Raw genomic sequence first — 7021 nt, forward strand, 5'->3', positions numbered from 1 at the left:
TAAGAACCAGGCGAAGTTGAGACCGGCGTACATCATATACAAATGAATACATAGCTAGGAGAGTGCTGAATTCTACTGAGGAACCAGGCGATAAACGGTCCTCCACGAACTATTATAGATGTACATGCACAGCACGAGAAAGCCCCAAAGTAATATAAGAAAATGTATAAAATGAAAAAAAAAAAATAGATGTTCAAATTGAAGGCTATGGATAAAATTTGCGAAAGGGTAAACAATGCATATGATGCATGTAGAAAACCAGAAATTAAGTATGATAAAAAAGAATATGCAACAGTAAAACATGGCAGGCATACATTGTAGAAACAAAAGGTACTGAAACAAAATTAATGTATGTTATAGAATTGAAAAAGAAATGATAAAATTAACAAACACAAAGGTAAAACAAGCATGGCTACTACAGTTGTACAATCAAATAATAATATAAACAAGTACATCATTTAACTACAGTAAACATTCACTGCCCAAAAGTCAAAGATTGTTGAGCGAATAAAATAGATGTTCTAGACGTACGCATTTTTCTTTGGTAATACAACTGAAATACTTTTTTGGAAAATGATCGCATTTAGAAAGTTTAACATGTATGTTAACTCATGTCTGTAGGTGATCAATGATCACATCTAATAACTATAGTCCCCTAGCGATCAAGTTCCTCAGGCCTGTTAGGGAAGACTTCAGTTACTACATAGTATGTATATGTCAAAAGCTGTAACAAACATTAACCCCATTGATTTTACACATTAAGAATAGTGCTGCTCTTATAATGGACGCATGATTGACAAAACCATTAGTTTTACATGTTCTTCTCTCATTGGTTTCACTTTCCAATTTGCTTTGTTGTCATTATTATAAGGTTGGTTACAAATAGCCTTACCTTTAAGCTTCATTATGAAATTAATAAACAGTCGCACTCAACACACGTGGGATTTCAGCCCTTTAACGTTGTTACGCTCAAAAGTGCTAAGTAGTGCCTACATCAATCAATGATGGATTAGCGTGATCCAAAAGTGAATGTTGAAATAAAATGTAGGAAATAATGCAACTCTAATGACTTCACACAAAGTAGAGGTAACCATGCACCAGGTCTACTTTATTTAATATTGATGACCAAAGAAGATAGGGAACACGCTTTTATAAGCTTAAAGATGCTCCACCGCCGACTGAGCATAGATGATATTCATCATTTGAACAATAATTGGTGTAGTGCCACGGATTTTTTTCGGGATGCAATTAATTAATTTTCATATTTTTAGCTTGAAGTAAAATTAGAAGCTCAAACTTTTCAATGCTGATAATGGTGTAAAGTAAGTAACGTTTGTAACTGAAGAAAAATACTTAATCGTCTGCTCCTGTTTTTGATAGTGAAAAAATACCATTTGTCAGCGGTGGAGCATCTTAAATAAACTATTTAAGATCAATTGAGAACAAAGGAAAAGTGTGGCCAATAAATATCTTGCTCCATAGTTGAGTCCAAAATCTTTAAATAATTAATGTTTCCATTAATTTATCAATAATTATCATATGATAGCTGAACATCAACTTCAAAGTATTGTAAGGAAATTTTTACCTCATTAGGAACCTTTGTACAACAAATCACAATTGGAATTATATAGCTGGAATTGATCAAAGTTTTTATTTCTACACAAGGCAAAAGTCCTTGTGCTCCTTACATGTACGATGGATAATGACAAATTCATGTATTAACATTGAGCAAGAACCCCTAGTACCGAAAAGTACTCACATGCATAATAGGTATAGGTAAATAAAACAGAGAACAATGGTTCGAGGTTAAGAAGCATGCAGTAAGTCAGTTATTGTATGATTTCTCGTCACTCGGGACTTATTACCCACTCGATTCGCTCGGGATTAATAAATCCCTTATTACTCGAAAGTCATGCAATAACCATTACATGTCACCTTCCCGATAACGTGGGTTTTCTTGAGGCACTCCGGTTTTCCTCCCACACTAAGATCTCTCGCGTGCTTATATCCGGGCCATCGAGAGTGATTTGCATAAGTTGTATAACTTGTTTCGTAATCGATGTAAAAAAAATAAAGTTTTTATTTATAACCATTACATACTACCTCTTGTAAAACGATGCAGTTACAGTGAACTGTGTTCAAGCGTCCGGATTAGACTCCTCCCTCAAATGTTGTAGCATTCTGTAACGACAGCCAATGAAAACTCTGGTAAATTGCCTCGATTGATTAGACTCCTTGTGGTGTTGCGCAAACAATGTTAACTTCAAAGGAACCTACTGATTTGACTTGGTGACACTTTTGTACCAAAGATTGTTAGCATACACTTGTAGATAGAAAAAAAAATGTTTTGAAGTCAATCGTCATCACATAACCATCGAAAGATAACACACTATATCTTCAGCGTCGTAAAACATACACAGCTGTAGCTGTACATCTCCCCTCTAACATGCAGTTAATTGTATGAATTGTAATATATTCTGCTATTGTAGTTCAAGAAAACATAATTTGACATTTGGAATATTCTACATTACATGGACTGACGAATATCGGTCCAAATCATGTATATATATATATGTATAGTAACTGCTTCTCGGGATTCAAATAAAATAGTATTGTAAAGTTAAGATACCAAATAGCAAATTTCCACACACTTTAACCTGTGAATTGAGGTTATGTACATGTAGGTCATGACTATATATATGTATGTAGTGATTGGTTTTATTTTACGATTTTATACCAAACTGTTGCAGTATTAATAAGTTTTTGAATGTGTAACAACCAAAACAGGTACGTTCCGCCCTCGGCTAGATTAGCGCTGTTAACTAAACTCCGCCCAAAGTTTGACTGACGCTATTCCCAAGCCGATAAACGCGCATATGACTGGTTGAAACTGTTCACGTGATTTGTGGTTTGAACGATTCGAAAGTCAATTCCGGACACTTGTAAGGATTTTACTCATAACTGTAAGTACCTCGCATATGACCTCGACATAAACGGTTTCAAACCATATCAAAATTGATGTAAGAACTCACCAGAATATATTATATAATGGAAATATACCGAGTTAACTACAAATACTCACATATCTCGTTAAATATCTCAATAATTAAAGTCTAAAATATCAATCAAAATGTTTAGAAATGAATGAAAAACATTAAAAGGATCTGCCGTTTATACCAATGGTTTAGTTTTTAATTGGTTACACTGACTTCTAAATCAGTAGAGCTGGAAGACATGTATTTCGTCCTGGTTCTTATTGGAAACAACGATTTTGTCCCCGCGCACAGAGATTGCCCCTGGAGAGTCGATTCCATCGTTTGACGTCAGAAGTTCTCTTATCTGTGTGCCGCACATCGACACCTGAACCACGTTGTTGGAGGTTTGACCACATATATACAAATTCCCATGATAGTCTACATCTATCCCCCTTCCACCCTTGACGATCCCGGCCGGTATTACGCACATTTTGTTACCACTACAAAGTTCGGTAATGACCGTGTCACTCTCAGTTGAACTATATATACTGGCGAATGTGCGTTTTCCCTTTGGATAAGAAGCGAGATGGTTGCAACATTTAGACAACTGATGAACCTTTTTGAACTTGCCTTCCATTCCTACACGGTAAATGTCTTTCGAAGTACTCACCATAAATTTCCCATCGATAAACGTTACACCATAGCACTTTTCTCGTGTCTGTATAACAGTTGATAGAGACAATCTCCTGTACGTCCACAACATGTATACCGATTTCGTCTTCAGATACAGCAACAGCTACGCTAAAACTATCTACTAAACAACGCGCAAACTATCTACTAAACAAACATCGTGTGGGAATCCGTTGATTTCCAAAATATTCAAGCACTCTCCTTGATGTGAAAACAATTTCAGGCGTTTATGTTGATAATCACTTACAACTATGCTTCCGTTAGGCATCAATACAACTCCATGAATGTTACAATTAGAGTTCTCTGATGGAACCTTAACTGAAATTGTTCTTAGTTTCTTAACTTGGCTATTAGAGGGCGTATCGTGGTATCGTACATACTCGACTCCGTCAGGTAGAATGCACGTGTTTTCCTCTACGACGATTCTTCCAAGTGAAAGTGGACTCGTCGGATAAATTGTGACGAGAACAGTGGCGATATCATGTTTTATAGTGACCGACTTTGAGGAGGATATCTCGTCAATCAGATCATTACAGGCTCGGATCTCTGCCTGACCGCGATTGGAAAGTTGAATCATTTCGACATTATCGTCTCTTTGAGCTGCCGCCAAAGACGCTGCCGTGGTAATCTGAAGGGCAGCCTCCAGTCTTCTAATCTTTTGTCTGAACACATCAGTATTTGTCTTCTCAGCTTTATATTTCGATATCAGTCCATGATTTATCTCCTCTTGCTTCCTGTCGAGATGGAAGTTGATTCTTTGTCGCAGATCTGAAATACCGCTCAAGGTATTTTCCTGACATTGTTTCATAGCAACATATTTATCATCAAAGTACTTCCTTGCCGATTCCATGCATTTTAGAACAAGTCCAAGGGATTCTTTCATGTTATCTAACTGAAGCTTTTTCTGTTGTTTTCCGCAATATTCCTGGGCCATTGACACTTTCCCACAGTGTCTGTGATCTGTGATGATGCATTTGTTACATCCGAGGAAACTATGATCTTCACAATACCATTCGATGTTCTCGTTATGTGTGGAACATGTATGTATATGTTGTTTCTGTAACACGCCACGACTTGCTTCACTGATAGAGACTATGTCACAATCTACGTGGATAACATCGTGGTAGTTTTCTTTACATGCTTCACAAAGTAACATGTTATTAGTTTCACAAAAGAACTTTGCTGATGTTTCAAGATTTTTCATCTTCCTGCAGGGACCACAATACACTGCAGAATCCGTAGAGGTTTGAAACAAACTCTGCACAATGTTGTTGGCGGGAAACTGCCGTACCCAAGTCTCCTTACTCTCAGAGGGATCGACTGGTGATGTGATCTTCCTACAAACAGGACAGGGGAAGGAGGTCGCGGCCGCCATCTCACCTGTTAAGTCTGTGACGATGTAGGTACCGAGACAGTCCTCACAGATGGAATGTAGACAAGGAAGAGACTTCGGTTGTAGCATCTGCTCCAGACAAATAGGGCAATCGAGCAGACGACAGGGCGAAGAAGAGGCTTTGTCATTGCTTGGTGAGTTTTCCTGTAGATGTCCTCCTTCCGTCATCTTATTCTAAAAGTGAATCTAAAAAACAAAGAGCAGTATGACAGTTATCATTTCATAATTTTTACATTATATGACAGGTATGTTTAGTTTGTATAAGTCTTCGTATGATGAACCAATGACTTAATTAGTAATATTCAATGGATTCTTTAAAAATAATTAATTCTAAATTTTTTAGCTTTAAATCATACATTGATAGCGTCAAATTATTTTAACTACATGATGCAGCACACGTACGCATATTCATCACGTTCATGTAAACCCATTAACGAATATATATATATATATATATATATATATATATATATATATATAATATCTGCTACTTGATATTGAAGGCAATTTTAAATCGGTGAATATATGTGACGGTTTCGCAAAATATTGTCAAAGCACTTTCGCTTTCGATATGTGAAACATACGTTTCCGATATTAGAAGCATATACCGTATACTTACCGTATACCAGAAAAACAACATATACTATAAATGATTAATATCTGGTTTCAAAACGAAGAATTATTAGTACACATCTCCTCCACTCTGAACAAAGATCGTACTACAATATACCTGTACAAATACAGGTAGCTGTTTTTAGATTATTTTACCTGTATGGTGAGAGCAGACAATTTAGAAAGTATATCTATATCTCCGTAGAGTATAACAGTTAATTTAAAGGGGTAATCCTTAAAATTTAAAGGTTACGGATCGTTTATTTCTTTTTATTTTCTTATTAACGATGTCAATTGAATATGATGTATACTTGTATTTTCCTGGCATTGTTTCATAGAAATATCTTTATTATCATAGTACTTCCCTGCTGATTCCAAGCAATTTAGAATTCGTCCAAGGGATTCTTTCCTGATATCTAATTGAAGCTTTTTATGTTGTTTTTTGCAATATTCCTTGGCCATTGTCAATTTCTCACAGTGCCGATGCTTTGTGATGATACAAAAAAAAAAATGAAAAAAAGGCTACTGATTTCACTAAAATTAACGTTCTTTTAATTTAAATTACTAAAATAAAGATATTGTAATGGGTTTGTGGCTCAACCACAACATAATTGGATACGAGAACAGCAATCTTTGTCCAATTATCTTACTAATCCGAATAATTTCTACAAATGAGACACTATACTAGATCCGCATAATGTCAAGCTGGAATCCAAAGCAGACGGGCGAAATTGGTAATGTTAAGACAAGTAAATATAAAATATTATAACATCGCACAATATGAGATAGCAAAATGATAAGCGGTCGATTATTCCCACCTTCCGGTTATTGTGACGTCATATTTTGACGTGAATTTTGGAACGGCACAATCACCGGAAGATGGGACTCATTGACGGTGAATTGTACTTTACCCACGTCGTTTCGGTATCTTGAAATCCCTGTATTCTAAGTCATCTCTCTAACAAACAGACAAAGTCTGACTGTTTAAACATATAAGGTTAAGGTCGATTACCAACTGCAGTAACAGTTGTCTAATTAAATACGCTCACATTCACATACGATGCTTACTTCATGACGACATTGATCGACTGCGTTGTATATGTAAAAGTATAACCAGTGACAGAACACACCTTACATGTAAAACAAATTTCTAAATACTTCATGTAACAGGAGACTAGTTAATCTCAAACCAAAGTCATACACCCCAATCTTTATTGACTGAAAACCTCAGTACACATCAATAACAAACCTTCGGTAACTCACATACCACTGCAAGATAATGTGGCTCACAGCACATGTAGACACAATTATAACAATTATGAAACTGAAGTGGATATAGGATACGCCAGTT

The 7021-nt window shown here is 36.0% G+C and overlaps 1 pseudogene; it reads right to left on the bottom strand.

The window, feature by feature from the left end:
- Positions 1-5454, bottom strand: part of LOC138308271 (uncharacterized) — a 31307-nt pseudogene extending 25853 nt beyond the window's left edge.
- Between the last annotated feature and the right edge of the window lie 1567 nt (positions 5455-7021).

The sequence above is a fragment of the Argopecten irradians genome, chromosome 14, assembly GCF_041381155.1.
Source record: "Argopecten irradians isolate NY chromosome 14, Ai_NY, whole genome shotgun sequence".
NCBI classification, from domain to species: domain Eukaryota; kingdom Metazoa; phylum Mollusca; class Bivalvia; order Pectinida; family Pectinidae; genus Argopecten; species Argopecten irradians.